Source organism: Dendronephthya gigantea, unplaced genomic scaffold (assembly GCF_004324835.1).
Source record: "Dendronephthya gigantea isolate DGI-Jeju-01 unplaced genomic scaffold, DenGig_1.0 000049F, whole genome shotgun sequence".
NCBI classification, from domain to species: Eukaryota; Metazoa; Cnidaria; class Anthozoa; order Malacalcyonacea; family Nephtheidae; genus Dendronephthya; species Dendronephthya gigantea.
Genome location: NW_021163059.1, coordinates 1,143,811 through 1,162,866, shown reverse-complemented (window position 1 = coordinate 1,162,866; position 19,056 = coordinate 1,143,811). Strand labels below are relative to the sequence as shown.

The 19,056-nt window shown below is 34.7% G+C and overlaps 1 pseudogene; it reads left to right on the top strand.

Annotated features, from left to right (window-relative positions):
* Positions 1-14,983: 14,983 nt before the first annotated feature.
* On the top strand, positions 14,984-17,720 carry LOC114528345 (annotated as a pseudogene).
* The last annotated feature ends 1,336 nt before the right edge of the window (positions 17,721-19,056 follow it).

The window sequence follows — 19,056 nt, the reverse complement described above, 5'->3', positions numbered from 1 at the left end:
CCAAAGTGGAAAAGGAAATGACAGATTTTAGGACTTGGTACGCAATAATGCATAAAAAAATCTATTTGATAAAGCCATTTGCTATTGAACGCACTATATCCCTCAAAAACAGACAAAATCTGTTATTTTAAGGGTATTTGCAAGCAAATTAGAACAATTATTTTGACGTTTGGAATAACAATAGGAATTTTACAAATCCATTGTGGAAGCTCTGTTTTTCCCGCCTTTTTGCCTTTCTGTTTTCAATTGCGACAATATCGAGCAACAATATTTTTACAGAGAAGAAAAGGATGCATTACAAGTTTTTGGAGTGCCTCAAAAGTTTGTTTATGAAAATGTTAGATTTCATCCCTATTTACACGATGATGTTGTGTGTTTTTTTTTACATTTTGCAACGCTGTTATATATTTTTTGAGGGGAAATTCACACAAAGTTTTGCTTAGTTTTACATGCCATTTTTTTGGTATTTTTAGAACCTTTTCTTCAGTAGCGGCATAGAAGAAGACGCAGTTGCCATTTTGGAAAACCAAAAAGCAAGTGAACTTTATCATCTCGTAGAGAAATTAACTTGTGCCGTAGATAACATTTATTTAATGTCAAAATTACTTACTTTATATATAGTTAAATGACTGTTTAATACTGAGAGAAGCTGATATCAGTGTGTTGGTTTTGTGCGGGGTAAAGGCCAGGGACACGATGAAAATCAAAAAAATATGTTCTGATACAACTACTGTGAGTGTTAATGAGTGTATAATTATAACTCAATTACGAGCTTGGTAATTTTTTCTTAGGTAGTATAAAAAATTTGTCATCTGTGATGCACATAGGATTTTATTATAGGAAGAATTAAAAGAGAACACCAGTTCTCGTCTTCAGCTGGATTTTTCCGAAACCTTTCTCATACAAGGAAAAAGAAAACAGACTGTTTTTTAATGACTATAAACTTCTTGGAAAGGTAGTGTATTATTTTTCTATTTATAAATGGTCATTTTAGTTGAACTAGAGCAAGGTATAGGCTAGATCACAAACTCTTATTATGTGCTTACAGATTATAGGTGTTATTAAGTAATGTTAACAGTTATGCATGTGCTCTTCGTAACAGTTTTTTAAGGGCAATCTATGGTTGTAAACCTAATATTATTGCAAATAAACAGCTACTGGTCATAGGTGTATAACAAATATTAAGAATTTACTGACTGAGAGTGAGGTCTGTACGGTAAAATATCAAACCGAGGTTGTGCCGTATTAACCGAGCGATAGCGAGGTCAATACACCAAGACCAAGGTTTGATGTATGAGTAATTTTAATGATCAATCTCATCCGGGCACACGACACCAAAACATCGGCCTAAAGTGAAAAAAAACCACTCTATTTTGTAAAATACAAATTTATTATTTTTATTTCAAATTCATTATTTTCCATTTAAGAATTTAATCTGTTTTTCAGTTTAAATTTAGTCAGTTTTTGCTGTGAGTTTTGCCTTGTTTTCACACGGCAGTAAGAATTGGGCAATCCGGACCTGTCAGCAGCCAATCAAATTGCAGAATTAACCAAAACAAATGCTTGCCATATAATAAAATGTATTATATAACACCTTATTAATATACTGTCTTTTATTTGGTTGTTTTTTATCAGTGACACGTGGCATTAAATAAAAATTTCCATTTTACTGACCGTGCAATGAAACGTTCCATTGCACGGTCTAGCTGTGCGAATAATTTTTTCCATTGCACACTTGCTTGAAATGTTCTAATTATGTTTAAATTATTCAATATTTTTAATTCATAAAGTTGATCTATTTTGGTGTCATAGAAAACAAATAATGAATGTTTTCATTTGTGCAATGGAAAGAATATTTTCATTCGGTGAAAGATGCAATGTTCCATTCAACTTGGCTTCGTCTCGTTGATTGGAACATTGCATCTTTCTCGTCATGAAAATATTCTTACCATTGCACTCATAGACATTCATTATTATAATAGTAGTATAATAGTTTACTGCATGCATATGAAGCATATTGGTGTTGACTAAATATCAGCCAACAATTACCGCTTATCGCATTATATCGGTGAATTTCCATCTCGGTGCATCACTAAGCACTGTGCAAAAACCCTCAAAAATGTACTAATTTGAATGCACTCTTAATTTTCAAATTTGTTTACATGTTCCTGGTTATTTTGCTATATAGTTTTCACCGGCTGTAACATTTGCTTTGGAGAAAAAGTGCTTGACTGCAACTTTGAGAAGTGAGTTTCTGAGGGACATATGTACCGACATATCATCTAATGGGATACATTTTATGAACAAAGAAGAACGAAATAAAGTGTCTTTGGCAATTGTTACAAGATACCCTCACCTCAAAGATTCAATAGGCAGTGGTTTGGTAAGATTTAAATGATAGATTAAAAATCGCAAAAATTACTAAGTGCAACAATCATTAATGTGCTCAGAATTTTATGAAAATGCGCCCGTGATTGTACTAGACTCACTTCATTTTGATATTATGTTTATACTGATACAGCATGTTATTGTTAAGCCTATGGCCCTTCAAGAAATAATTTAACAGGATTATACTTCAATTAAGCTGTGTCTTTTACAATCTAGTTAAGCTACATTTTTATAAATGTATGAGATGCAACTGAGAAGGTGCAGTGTTACATGGCTAAGTGTACACGCTAATCGATCAGCAGTTTTTCTTGAGTATAATCATATATGGAAATATTTTTAGGGATCTTGGTCAGAATCTATAAAAAATAGATTCAAGCACATGCGAAAATATGAAAGCCAAAAACGTAAATTGTCAATTGCCGACACTGCCAGTGATGTCCAAAGCAACACAAAGCCACCCACGAAAGGAAGACCTAAAAGGATCGATTACTGGAACAAGAAACATCTTCTCACACTACGGTAACTATCCTGAAAGAACACATCGCACAGTTGCTTAAGGAATGCGCGAAAACATCATCCGTTCAAGATACTGGACTGATTAACGAGCTTATGAACGCAAGATACAGTCTGCGTAGAAAGGATATATTGACCACCACTGCTCCTGTTCAAGATATAATCGAACAATATCCTCCGCTGGCCACAGTTAAAGGGGTAAGATCTTAAAAGAATTTTATAATATGAAGAAGTAAGAACTGTTAATTTTTGAGAACATAGGGTTTTTGCAACTTCTTACGAGAAATACACAGAGCAATTGCTGTCTAACTCATTTATTGGGCTAATAGAAGATATTATTTTGTGTGTGTTGTTCCGATGATACCCAATATCCGATTATATACCCAAATATTTACCCGAAATATATTATGATTTTAGATCCGTCATGAATACTGCAGATTAATGAAAGATGACTCTGCTATATATATATATATGTACTTTTGCTCTTAATTGAGCCATGTGTTCACTTGTGGGGTTATGTGTAATATGTGTTTTTATATGTTCTTTCTACACTTGTGTAGAAATTGCAGAATTAACTGCATAACGACATGTAAGGACGAAACTCCGTAATGACAATAACATCTTAAGATCACAGTCGTTCCCAACTTGGCCTTGTAGCTCAGACAGTAGAGCATCGTGCATATATGCATATATGCATATATGCATATATGCATATATGCAAAACGTAAAAAGTGTTATTTCCAGCCACAACCGAAACATCATGAAATGGAACAAAACCTTGTCAGATCGTACAAATTGCAACTGCTGCATCAAGAATGAATGCCCACTCCTTGGTAAATCCCTAACTGAAAGCCTCTTCTATAATGCCGAGATTACAACTACAAATCCTCCTGAGTCGAAGAACTACATACATCTGTGTCACAGCTGGTACGTTCAAGACCAAATACTACAACCACAAGAAATCCATAAACAACCCAGCCTACGAATGCGAAACTGAACTATCAAAGCACACATGGAACCTAAAAAGACTAAACAAACCATTCAACATCAAGTGGACAATCATCAAATGCGTTCCAGCTTACTCACCGGGCGGACGGTCATGCAACCTGTGCCTGGAGGAAAAAATGGCAATTTTTAAATCCTCGAAGGAGACGACATTAAACAAAAGAAGTGAACTTTTCGCAAAATGTAGACATAAAAACAGATTCAGCGCAAAAAACTTTAAACGCGCGCGCAATTTTTGAATTGTATCAGCGCAAGCACATAAAAAACGTCATCACACAAACTTTAACTGCTGTAGAGTAATCATTGGCCTGATGATCGTTTCAGAAGAAACGTGAAACACAGAGTGTAGCGAACAATATATTCAAAATTTTGTAATATTTAATTGATTTTATTTTAATCGCTCTATTATAATTTTGATATCGAGCACTCTTTCTTCTTGAATACTTTACTTAATTGTATATATGTATATATGTATATATGTATATATGTATATATGTATATATGTATATATGTATATATGTATATATGTATATATGTATATATGTATATATGTATATATGTATATATCTATATATCTATATCTATATATATATATATATATATATATATATATATATATATATTTATTCATTTACATAATTCTTAAAAAATTGGCATCGCTACTCTGAGTTTCATGCCACAAAGGCAATCATCAGGCCTGATGATTGCCTTTGTGGCATGAAACTCAGAGTAGCGATGCCAATTTTTTAAGAATTATATAAATGATTAAATATATATTGCTCTATTTGCTTGCAGTATTGAGCACTCTTTTATCTCATACGAAGAATTTCTTAATAATTGTTTATATATAAATATATATATATATATATATATATATATATATATATATATATATATATATATATATATATATATATATATATATATATATAGCATGAGTGTCATTTGTTTTTTAGTGGTGGAAATGCTGTATAGCTAAAAGATGAATAAATATACTAGTGTACCATATTTGATGAATGATGATGATTCTTTTGTGCTGGATGTTTGTCATCAATTTATGAATTCGAAAAGAAATGTTGGGAATTTTCAAAGTCCTCCTCCCTGGTGATTATAATTTTTTTTATGGCGATCTCTATGTTGTGAAGTATCTTGTTTTTTTAGTCAATGTTGTTTTTCTTCTTGATTCAGAGATTTCTTTGAAAATTGTTGTTTGTTCGTTGTATAGACCACGTCAGCCATCGACTTGTTATGAAATTTATCATTTGAATTTTTATTTTCATGTAAAGAAAACGAAAAGTAGATTTTTTCAACCTCTACAATGTGAGTTTTCTGAGAAAGTGATGACACAATGTTTTTTGCACTTGTTTTCTCTGGTCAATAAAGCAATTAATGATGGTGTTGAAAATAAATTTAAGGAAATTATTTTGAATGTGGTGCAAAATTGTTTAATTGAAAATGGTATTTTTTATTCCTTTGGTTCTGTTGATTCATAGGTAGCCCAACACTCGTGGTCCGAGCGCGTACACGCTACTCAGTGATTAGCATTATTAATTTATCCTAGGTTGGCAACTTATTACCAATTATCAATAATATATCACATACATACATGTCAAACTTCAATAAAAACTGAAAACTACCACAAATACTGCAATTAATAAATATAAATGAACTTGGATATTTTCTAAATTTCGCATAGTTTTTAGCTTCAAAATGTATGGGAAATACGGAAATTTGTTCATTTAAAATAAAGTTTTTGAAAATATATTGTCGAAATTTTCTTGTCGATAGGCGGGATCCAATTTACTCTACATTACGTCACCTTCTGAGTCAATCGGAGAAATCCCGAGTCAATCCTATTGGCTGCTGAAAAGTCGGAAAATTTCCGAAGATTGCTCCATGAGAGAACAGCCAATAGGGTTGACTCAGGATTTCTCCGATTGACTCCGAAGGTGACGTAATGTAGAGTAAATTCGATCCCGCCTATCGACAAGAAAATTTCGACAATATATTTTCAAAAACTTTATTTTAAATGAACAAATTTCCGTATTTCCCAATACATTTTGAAGCTAAAAACTATGCCGAAATTTAGAAAATATATCCAAGTTCATTTATATTTATTAATTTTGCAGTATTTTGTGGTAGTTTTTCAGTTTTTATCGAAGTTTGACATGTATGTATGTGATATATTATTGATAATTGGTGATAAAGTTGCCAACCTTAGGATAAATTGATATATGCTAATCACTGAGTAGCGTGTACGCGCGCGGACCACGAGTGTTGGGCTACCTATGGTTGATTACTTATTTCATTGCATGAAATATGAGTTTTGTTCTTGCGAGTTCTTATTTTAACATATGTGCCGTTTTAAAATTATAGCATATGAGATATATGCAAATTGAGAAATTTTTAATTTAAAAAAAAGAGTTATTGCAGCGATTGGCGGTTTTCGATTGATTTCTCAAAAATTCGATTGAAACAAATTGAGAAAATTTATATCAATCATCTTGAATTATTTGAGACTTTTTTTTCTGCATGCAACTTTAAAACAGTTGATTTTGTATATATAATTTTTAATGAAATTTCCGCGACAAATCTTTCTCGTTTATTTACTTTTTTAGCATTTTGTAAATTTATTACAAAAGTTGGGTATTTTATTTTTTCGCACAAACACAAAAAAGAAGAGATAACCAATCGAATAGGTTATATTATATCCGGTATAAAACAGATTGAATCATTTGATTTTTTTTTTTTGCGTTTATGCTTGTTTCGTTGTTTAGTCTTATATATCGCATTAAGTTTTTTAAGATGGAATTAATTCAGAAGCCTGATGTTTTTGTTAAGGATAATGCTATCGGAGTTGCATCATTTAACATTTTTTGGTCCACAAAATGGATCGGAAAGTTGTCTATCATGATTCCTTTCGAGGTTCTTATTTCTTAGCAAATGTTTCTCCTTATAGAGGCTTTGCACGGTCACGTGACATCGCAACAAATTTGATTTTCCGTCATGACAGGAGGCAGGCACTAGTTAGGTAAACAAACATGGCGGCGTCGACAAGTGGTGGCTGCAGCATGCATGTACCATTGGATAGAAAATACCTTGAAACTCTTACCAATGACATTCGAAACAAATATCAAGAAAAATTAAATTTGATCAACAACATTGATCCTTATAATGTCAGCAGTAATTTCTTTACTGAGTCGATGGAAATGTGGCCAAATATTGAATACCCTGATATTGTGACATACTTTTTGTGTTCAACAAGTTGCTACAAGAAAGAGAAAATAAAAGCTTATAAGAGCCTGGAATCCTATCAGTATTTTATAGCAGGATGGGATAGATGTGTATTTGTAGGAAAAGCCACAAGTTATATAAAGATTTTGCTTGGAAAGGTTAGTATTTTGAATTTTGTTTTTGTATTGTTTTTAAATGTTGTGTTACAACTCCATGTCTTTCAGTGCGTGTCATGTACATATTGGCCAGTATTGCCTTTTTAGTTTTTTTTATGTTTTTTTTCTTAACCTGAGGTGAACCATTCTCAACGCCTGAATGAAACTCCATTAAAGACCTGGGTAGCTGCAGAAGATGATGGCAATATAATAACTACCAATTGTAATTGTGTTGCTGGCTTTGCTCACATGTTGGGGCTTTACTATTTGCTGTTGAAGCAGGTGTTCGCATTACTAAAGCAAAAACGTGTACCTCCCTTCCCTGCAAGTAGCTTATGCAACACCAGTAACAAGTGTACCCTATAAAAAACTTAGAAATATTGGATTTCACATCATCAAAATCCAAGAAAAAGAAATTGGATGCAAAAATAAATAAAATCTCAGAGTTTGGACAGGATAAATTGACAGTAGACAAATCAACTGTAGTAAATTCTAGTACAAGTGACACAAGCTCCGCCAAATATGATCCATCCCTTTGCCAGATCCAATAATTTTTTGACCAACTTTACAAATGTGAAAGCAATGCAGCAATATTATCCCTTACATCTCCTTACAACAAGAATTTTCTACCAAAAAATTATTTGTCTTCACTTCCAGAGCCATTAACCCAACTGTAATCAGCAAAATTCAACTCCATGGGATACCAAGAATTGCTAGCCAAATCAATCGACATTTTTCAAAGATGAACATTAGCGGGAGAATCTAAACGGCACGGGTGCGGGTAAAAGGTGCGGGTGAAAGATCCAGGGTGCGGGTAAAAGATCCCGGGCGCAGGTAAGAGATCCGGTAATATTTTCCAGTTTTCACATTGTTTTACTGATTACGGATAAAAACGAACCACACACAAGCTATATTACGGTAGGGGTAGTCAAATATATTAGCACCACCAGTGAAAACTTTGCTTGTTTTCTATTAACTATTAGCTATTAATATTAACTATTAATATTAATATTCATATTAGCTATTAATATTAATATTAGTTATTATTATTAACTATTTCTAATAGAAAACTATTAATTTAACTATTATTAACTATTATTTGTAACACAAAAATAAATCTGAATTCTAAAAAGTTGACACGAAAATAGACTAAAACCCCAGAAAACGATCCATAAAATAGGTAGCTAAAGTTTAGACTTAGCTATAGGTATTCTGTTTTTCCAGCGTGAACTGAAACAAGTTATTAAACAAAACTACTACTTCAACAAAAAATTACATGAGAAAGTTAGAAAGTGGCAACTTGGAACTTTTTAACTGTTCCAACTCAGCGCAAGTTATGGAACTGTTAACTGTTATTTCATTCGGTGGATGTAAATTAATCCATGGAGGGATTCGCCTCACGCAATCTGCATTTGGGCAAAAGTGAAATGTCGTTTCTAGAACAAAATTTTGCTCGTAAGGCACGTACAACCCAAGAACTGAGATGGTTAGCTCTCCCTCACATTGCTCCTTTCTACATCCTCTACAGCGTGGCACCACCCCTCTTTGCTGTTCCTTCCTTCTTAACACCCATACTTTTGGTTTTTCATTTCTCTCATCGTTTGCCAATAGAGATTTCACAATTTTGATCCTGCTTTGGGGGTTGTTACTGCTGCATGGGATGTTCTTAAGATGGTTTGGGATTGGTTGGGTATTGTTAAAAATTTTGATTAAGTCCAAGTCAGTAAGAAAAAGTTGTTGTAACAGCTCACTTTCGTCTGGAAGTCGGGAAATATAAAGCAACACCCAAATGATGTGTTTACACAATTATTTACCTTCGCCTTTGGTGTAGTCTAAGCATTGGCATGAATGTTTTCTTCCAATAGTTATTTTATAAATGGCAGACGAACCACTCGTTAACACATACATTTTTTCTAAACTTGAAACATCATGTACAATCTTTTATTTTAAAATTATTTTGCTCTTGTTTGGCTCTTCGCAACCGGTCCAAGAAATGTTTGCTACGTGTTGCCCGGAATCTACCGTTCCTCGCTCCTTCCATTCTTCGAGGTCATCACGCAACCGTAGCATTGTGTCGATCGTGTGGATTGGTATCTGGAGCTTCATTTGGCACGTCAGCTGAAAATCGATGTTGTCGGTAATGTCATCCTGTGTAAGCTCACGACCGAGAGTATGGGCTCTGTGCATCTGATTTGCCTGATTTTTTTGGTTTTGACTGTAAAAAGACGAACCCTTTCCACTTTTTCCGGAACCATTTTCGAAGGCTGTGTATTCAACCTCTAGTTGGATGTTATCACGTACGTTTGCTGGCGCAGTGTCTAAAAGAAAAAGGTTCTGGTGGTCCTTTTTAACCCAGCTTGCGTGTATGGTCTCGGCTTGGTTCATTTTGGAAGCATTTTGCATGCTAGGCAGGAATGCAGGGAAGACTAGGCTATGCCGTTTGTCCCACCAATCAAACCAGGTTGACAAAAAAGATAATTTGCTGTCACCAGACATAAAATTTGTTGTATGTTCTTTTGCTGCTTCATAGCCTGCTGGACTTTCGGCGTTGAGGACAGCATTGCAAAGTCCCTTAAACTGCAATCTTAGAGCCTCGTCCAGCCTTCGCGCTTGTCGGTTTCTGCACTCTTTGAAGTGGAACTGGCATGTTTTCACACGATCTAAGGCAGAGGAGCCAAAGACTTTCTTGATGCCTTCTAGGTTGGCTCCGGCCATATTTGTAATCCACCCGCGAGGATTAAAAATACAGGAAGAATCACCCTTCTCTTTTTGGATGGCCTCGTTGAAAAGGCTCCAAAACAGTTTGATGTTTGTGGAGTTTTCACCACTGCATTCCATCGTAGCCAACGGAACGAGTTTTCTCAAAATAGGATGATAAACACTAGCAGTCAGAGAAACAAAGCCCATACATCTTTTGACTTTTCCGTCAAAGTAACAAAATTCTTTACCTAATTTGTGTTCTCCTGTGCAATCCATGTTCAGTGCAAATTTAATTTTGAGTTCACTAGTGTTAAAAACAAAAGATTCTTTACCACTTTGACCACCATAACTTAACTTGTATATGTAAAATGGATCACGACTGTCGGTGTATTTCTTAAAATGGGCCACGGCTTCAAAATCATGACCATGTGGTTCATGATCTCTCTTTAATTTCTGTTTTTCGTTGGTTATCCATTTACTGTCACGAACAGAAACAGCAGCTTGTTCCACAGTAGACCAGTCACTACCTTGCCTGATTTTTGCCAAAATTACACTGCTTTGTATTTGGGCGGGAGATGAGTGAGGGTTTTCAGTGACTTTCCGTTTGACATCATCACTTGCACGAAAAATCACGGGTTTATACGGACAAGTGTGTTCGCCACAATGGTAAATAGACACCTTTGCTTGGGATTTCACAATATACTTCCTGGCCGAGCATGGGACATATTCGCCTTTTACACTGCATACACTGCAAACATAGCTTTTCTTGTCAAACTGGGGTTTATTGACGACACCATACTCTATTTGAAAATCGCATTCCTTGTTCGTACATCGAAGTGAACCCCAGCAGTTGGTATATCTAACCTTCCCATATCCTTTCCATTGCGTTTCGAATTACTTTTTCCAATGTCGACCATCTCGCATGAGAGGGGTGTAATTTCCTGATGCTGGCAAAATGAGTTCATAGCGTTTCAGACCATTGATATTGTCTGGGATCCTCTCTACTCTTTCTGTTTTAATGTGACTCCATAAATAAGGCCCCAATTTTCTTTGTGAACTTTTATCATCATCATCCGCTGCACCATCACTGCTGTCTAACTCACTTGAGGTGGAACTACTTCTAGGGTTTATAAAAGAAGACCCACAGTTACACACCGTACACAAGTTATCCGATTATACTAATTGCTTAATGTTTGAGTTTGTACAGTACAGGTCAGTCGAAGAGTGGCTGACATAATGCAGTACTCCGTACCTCGTAATCGAATCACTACTAGACTGGCTCGATGTGGAACAGGTTCTACAAAAAAATATATATATATTATATCACTTTTAATAAATTAGGAATTATTTTAAACTTCGTAAATTACCTTTTCTTGTTCTTTTTTTTTAATTTACTACTTTTATTCTGTTTTGTTTTTCGTTTCTTGACACTGGGTTAAAATACCACCTCATCACCACTTGACTCCATCAAAATGTCACTTTATGTTGGTTTTTCTTCATCATCAGAGTACAGCTCCGTTTTTGAAAGCTAAAACATACAATACATTTCATATTGAAAAATATTACAAACACCATTATGTACCAATGCACATAATTATGCACATTTAATTTCCCTATAATAATGTAGATGGTATTTTATTACCCAGTTTCCTTTATTTGCCAGAGTTTCGCTTTTTTCACTTAAGTCATATTTAATTCCTTTGAAAATGCTAATTCCAGAATTGTAGTCATCATCATCGGACCAATCTGGAACATCATATTTTGGTTTCTGCTTATACTTTGCAATCTGAAAAATTTAATGAATTTTCATGTTACAACTGCTAGGGTATCTAAAAATGCCAAAAATATGTAACATTTACATCAATTAAAGCATTATCTGTCAGTGTTAAGAATGTATTTCCCTCACCTTTTCAGCTGTATTTCGTTTCTTCTGCAGGGATAATTGATTCAACTCAGAATCAAAAGAGATTACTAGTACTTTTTTTTTTCTTGCACTACCTGTTCAATTCACACTATAGAAAAACATTTACTTTTACTTTTAAATTTGACATGGACGAGGAACACAATCCTAGCAAAGCTGAGCATAGGAAACTATTGGATGGTTAACCAAATCAAAGTACGCAAATTGTTTCCACTGCAACTGTGCAACAATGACAAACCAATATGACCAATATGATATTTCTTCACAAATGAACCTTGTGGCCTTGAAAAATGTTAAATTTGGCAGCCACATTAGGGTCACGCAACTATTTGAGTACTTCATTTTTCAGTAGTGTTTAATTCGGCATTCCAAACTGAAATCAATTTCCCCTAGAACTGTGTGAAGCCACCTTAAAGGTAGGTTACAGTGCCTAAACATAAACAAACTCTTTGTTTACATTTTATAATACTAACTGAATTTGAATTTCTACAAAAAAACTACAAAAAGCTCTTAAAAAACCTCCTTCTGAAAATGACACTTATAAATTTTCTTATAACTATAAATTATAAATTTAATGAGATTCCCTAAGCAATGAGCTGGATGTATGTCAGAACATACTTAACAGTGTTACTAATAAAAATAACTTATTTTTCTGACCTTTTTCTCTGCACAGTTTTCCTTTTGTGGAGATAAATAACTACAGTCAGAATCTGAAGATATCCAATAGTACCTTCTTCTGACCATTTACCTATTAAATTCACCAATAAATTATCTTTAAAACCTGCTTTAAAATGCTAATTAAATGTTTATGTGGAAAACAATAGCAGTGGTATGTCATTCAAAAGTAATCAGATTTTAGCAATTACAAATGCTCCTCTTGAAATGCCATGACTGCAATTGCCCACACAGTACAAATCACATCATATCATATACAGTATGATGTCTACCAAATTCAAAAACAGTGTGTAATACATAGCTTACCATTTCTCCTTTCCCTTTTAAAAGCATGTAGTGGTCACCAGTATAAGCAAGATACACTCGATTAGCTGTTGGCTGAGGACCAGATTTATTTATTGTCACATTCTACAAATGTTATAAGCAAGACCTCTGTCAATATTTACATACTGATATAACATATTGACATAACCACCTGAAGATTCCCAAGGTCCTTGATGGATATTAAATGAATAGCCCATTCAAACAATGTACTTGTATACACACTTTCTTTTGCTGAGACCTTACTAAGATATTGCTGTTACAGAAGTTTAATTTACAAACTTTGGTCACACAAAAGCTATATTCATACTACTGTTACAAACCTCTAAAAGGTGAACAAGGAATATGAAAACAAATTTATTAAATTTATTAAATTAAATTTGAGAGTTGAGAATAAATTAATATGAACTAATGAGTAATATTAAGGGCAAGTAGTAGTAGTAGTAGTAGTACTATTCTAGTTCAAGGCTATTACTTTAAAAGGGCTAATCTTTTCCTATGATATAAATCCTTACCCCACGCCAGTCAATTATCCTTATTTCCAAGCAAAAGAGAAACGCTGCTACGGCAATAACTGCATGCGTTGTCATTTCATTGCGCAATGCTTTCACAGCATTGGGCCAAATAGCAGGTCTTTTATTTCCCAACGGGGGAAAATCTGCATCGGATAAAAAGTTGTGAAGATTGGTTTCAACAATTTCACCACGCTGTATTAAAATAGAGAGGTGAAATTTTACATTGATGTATACAATTATTAGTATCTATATCTACGGGCCCGTAGATATAGACACTTCGTTATTCATAATAATACACAACTATCACAACCAACAATTTTAGTTTAATATTCTATTATTATTATTTACCTCATTCTGAATGGGGATGATCTGGTTCTCTATCATAAAGGTTTCCAACGTGTCTATAATATGGTCCTCGTCCGCAAGTAGAAATGTAGCCAAACACCTGTAGAAGCAACGGTTTGCTAGCAGGGGGATCGTAGTGCAAAAGCAAACCTTGCTTTGTAGCCTCCAGCAAGCATGAAACTCTTCTACTTGACATCTACAAAAAAAATTTACATATTCTAGTTAACATGCGCTGACAATAATAACATTATTGATATTGAATAATTCATTAAAAAAATATTCAGCAAATCTAACAATTGTTATTAAAATATATAATCATGCGTCTTTAAACATACCTTGAAAATAACCAACAACTACCACAGACAACGAGAAAGCGAATATTGGTATGTATTGGGAAGGATACGATCAAGGAAAAACACGAAGAATCGATTCTTGATATCAGCAAAACAAGCGAGCGTCGAGCAGAGTGCCATGCTCAAGATCACTGGCGGTGAAGCTCCCGGAAAAATATTACCGGATATTTTACCCCCGCCTTTCACCCACACTTGCGCCTTCTACCCGCGACTTGCACCGTTTAAATTCTCCCAACATTAGCTTTCAACAGGCAAAATTAATTGAAGAGGTTACAAAAAGTCAAAGCAAATCATCTTTATGGTTTCAAATGAGAGCTGGAAGAATAACTGCCAGCAAATTCCACCAGGCTTGTCATACTGACCAAGCATCACCATCTTTAAGTCTCATTAAGTAAGTATGTTATGGCTCAAGTTTTACATCAAAGGCATGCAATCACATGGGGATGCACACATGAAAATGAAGCAGTGGGCCAATACAAGCAGGTAATTGTTGTACATCCTTATGCAATTTTTAGGTGTGTGAACATTGAGAGATAATTCTACAAACCTTTTTACCATAATTATGACGCGCTATTCTCGTCAATATTCTGATTAACAAATATTCGTTCTGTCATATTTATATTGCTGCTAAGTTTATTTTTTCATTGACTCTTCTTTTATTATTAATTTGACAAGTTTTTATATTCGTTCTAATTAAAATTCATTTCCAAGTTTTTATATTCTTTCTGATTAAAAATTCTGTGCTTGTTTTTTTTATATTCGTTCTAATTAAAATTCATTTCCAAGTTTTTATATTCGTTCTAATTAAAAATTCTGTGCATGTGGCCTTGGTGACGACCAACCAACACGGCGAACAATATGGCGAACGAGATTAATACAGCTTGTATAGATGCTGCAAATGCCTTACAGGTGCTAGGTCATTTACAGCCTGGCTTTGCTAGCAATATATCTCCTAGATTAACTGAGAGTATGAACATTAACAACAGTACAGAAACCCAGACATAGACTATTCCAGTAACTCCAGAGTCAATTCAATCGTGTCTTCAAACGTGTTTTCCAACTATCGCTGCTCGGCAAAGTCGTATTCCTCCAAGAAGCGGCAGGGTTTCCAAAAGAACAAAAGGAAGACCACCTCAAGGCAGACCAAAAAAAATGATAATTTATAAAGACTTGGTTCTTCTTCCTTCCCCTGATGTTGAAAAAGTACCAACACATAACAGTCGGGTTAAGCTAGAAGAAAGACAGCTAGTTTGCCACGAATTTCCATTCAACAAAGACTGGGATGAGATGACGCTTAAACGTGAAATAATGAAACAGTTTCCCCAAGTAATAAATTTCGAATTTGTGAAGGTATGAATAGTTCTTTAATTTTATATGTGTTTACTTTATAATGTCAGCTAATACTAAACGCTCCCCCTGTTTAGGCAAAGTATGAAAACGTATGAGTGTATGAGTGTATTAGGCACCATGTAAAAATAATCCGAAATTAAACTTGGTTTGAATTTAATGAATGCCTACATGCTTCATTAATGCCTATAATGGAGCACCATTAAAGATTATGAACATTTCTGATTTGGGTTGACAGGGTTGACAACCCTATAAAGTGTTAGAAAAGTCCAGCTCATGCCATATTGCAATAATTAATAAGGGGGGAAGTTATGCTTCTAATTGCAAGCCAGGCAAGGTCATAAAATTGAAAAAGGGTAAAAAGTGTTAAAGAAATCTCTCCTGACACATGCTGACAGGGCAATATTGGTCAGCTTTGATGCATGTCCAAATTGTATGTTAATACTTATCCTGACACAATCTTACCTTGTAATTATGTTAAAACAGTTCAAACAAACCTCACCTTACTTAGGTGTAACATTTTATGTTGGATGTTCTCATGCAGTAATGTAGAAATAGAAGTTCTTTGTTTTGTTGTAATGTGTTTTTACTATTATTTACCCACATTTGTATTTATAGCCTTGCTATGGCAAGTTAATTAAACCAAAATTCGCAGAAGGAGTTCAATTGAACTCAGAAAGAGTTATCAAAATGGCTGGGCAAGGGGCAGTATATGTGAGGTCAAAGTTTCCATTGGCCGAAGAGGATGAGAATGATGAAGAACTTCAGCAATTCACTTTTAGTGAAAGGTAAATTAGGATAATTTTTTTGTATTTAATTGATAATCAGTACCAAAGGAGTAAATGAAGCTTTATTTTATCTGCAAATTTTAATTTTCTTGTTGTAATTTAAATCACAAGGTCAGTACAATAAAAAAGTTAGATAGAAGTTCACTTCAAAGGACTTTACTTTAATTGCTTCTTATGTTTTATAATAGTGAAAGTGGATGTATTGATGATACTAATTGTGAGACACATACTTCAACAAGAGAGAGTTCTTTACTTCAACAACAGCAATTTACAAATTTTGTTAATGAGTTGCCAGCAGCTATGAACTTGCCTCATTTTAATGCTGATGAAATTCCGGACAACATACGGGAGATAGTAATGGGTAACAATAGTTGTCCAACAGAAATGCTCACAGTGGAAACAGTATGTAGCAGCAGTACTACAAGTGGGCAAAATGTATCAGATACTTCTTTAGCTGAAATGGAATGTGGTACCAGTCTTTTAGATGTAACAGATATGATGGTGGGGAATGAAGATTATCATGATGGGCCTAATGAGGCATTTCCTATAGTCCAGCAACCATATAAAGTAATCAAGATACACAGATTAAATGTTAAAAAAGATATGATCACTGCATTCAAGGAACAGTCTATTATTGACTGCAATCTTACATTTGTGTTTATTGATGGAAGAGGGAACGAAGAGAAAGGAGCTGGAATCGGAGTGGTGAGAGATGTTATTAGTCTTTTCTGGAAAGATGTGTATGATTCACTTCTCATTGGCGAGAATGAACGAGTGCCATATATAAGGCATGATTACAATAGAGCTGACTGGGAAGCTATCGCAAGGGTGCTTCTCAAGGGCTACCATATGTGAAAACACAGATCAGTTAAACAAGCTTCTGGACGTGTTGAAGATATATGACTGCCGATCACGCGTTACACCGGAAAATATTGCAAAGATTATCCAAGAAATAGCGCATAAAGAAATTATCCAAAAGCCGCAGTATGTTACAGATTGCTGGAAGTCCATAATCCATCCCCTCGCAAAAAGCTTCCCAAATCCAAAAGCCCTCATGGACGTGTATGAACAGATAAAACCATTTGTCAGCAAGATAACAAAATGCATTCAGTCATACCCAGATTCCAATGCAGAAAGAGAGTGTTTGGGATTTTTCCGTCGATATATCAGGGGTTTGGACAACTCTGAAAAGCTATCAACCTTTGTACGATTCATCAGTGGTTCTGAACTTATGCTATTTGACGGTATTCAAGTGACATTTACTAATTTAACTGGTCTTGAGAGAAGGCCAATGGCTCGAACTTGCAATACTTTATTGCAGCTTCCATCAACGTATCAGTTTTTTCCCGAATTGCGAGAAGAGTTTAATAACATTCTTTCAGGGGATAATTGGGAAATGGATATGGTTTAAAGTGTTTAGGTATTTGGCTAGTAATACCTTTGCTGGTAACTACGTATCTATACAGAACAGACAGAAAACTGTCATTGCATGTGGTCGTTGAGTTATCATAGACACGATTATAGTTTTATCTGAAACATATATCGACTAATTTTTTTTAAAAATTTATGTTATTTACACTGTTAATATTATGTTACTCGAGGCAGTCTTTACTCCAAATTGCAACGCATTTATGTTGACATTTGAAAAAGGTTTGGGTCTCAATATTGACACAACGTTATAGTTTGTAGTCTGCATACAGAAAATGCGTTGCAAGTTCTAAAGGTTGTCTTATACTGCTCTATGTAGATATACATTATCTTCTATATGTATTTTTACAAAACTATGTAAAACCAATTGATTGTTTATTGGTTGTGCAAGTGGGCCGGTCGTTGAATTTATAGTACCAGGTACTCCAGAACTTTGGACTTTGAGTATAATTTTTTGAATGTTCTTTAGCACATTTATACATACAACTTTAGCACATGCATTTATACATGCAACTATAGCAGTCCTAAAATATGGCAACTACTAAATAACTGTGATTAGGATTAGCGTCCATTTAACCTCGTTACAAATGCCAGTTGGCAAGTGTACCCATGCAGTTAAGATATTCTTGCCTCCCCTGGCGACAATTGTCATTCAAATACCTCAGATTTTCTTCCAAGATGTGGATATCTATTTCTGGCACAGAAACTGATAGTCTTCATCTTCGAGTGGAAATGGGCCTTCAGAGTCAAAGCCATAATAGGCCATATCAACTTCAGACAAAATGCTCTCCACCCCAGTATGTCCACTGTGCATGTTCCGCAATGTTCCGTCTGTGTACATTTGAATTGGAGATAAATTATTCTCAGTAGACATGCAATGGTTGTTCCATTGTGAAACAAACTCCTTTAACGATCTGTTTATCCTCGGGATATAAACAAAATGTAAGGCAAACAGGTGAACGTCGTTTAATATGTCCAAAATGCCATCAAGTTCCATCCTGTCAAAAATCTTGGCAAAATGACAGAGCACACCGGCATAAACATCTTTATGAGCCCTTTCGACCCTGCAGTTGTGTACAGAGCTACCTGTGATAATGCTCCCTCTATCAAGTCCTTGCATTTCCAGCATGTACCTTGCAACATCAATGTTTTCAAGCCCATGGTCGCTCCTGACTCTTGAAGGAAGACCATATTCGGAAACACTCTGCAGAAATAGGTTCAGCACAGTACTTGCTCGATTATTGTTTGCTACATGTGCATAAATCAGAAGCCTTGAGTAACCATCAACACAACAGTGCTCAATTAATTTGTACCTGATAAGTTTGTGATTACCGTCAATATGCCATAACGAATTGGGAGCAGGTACTG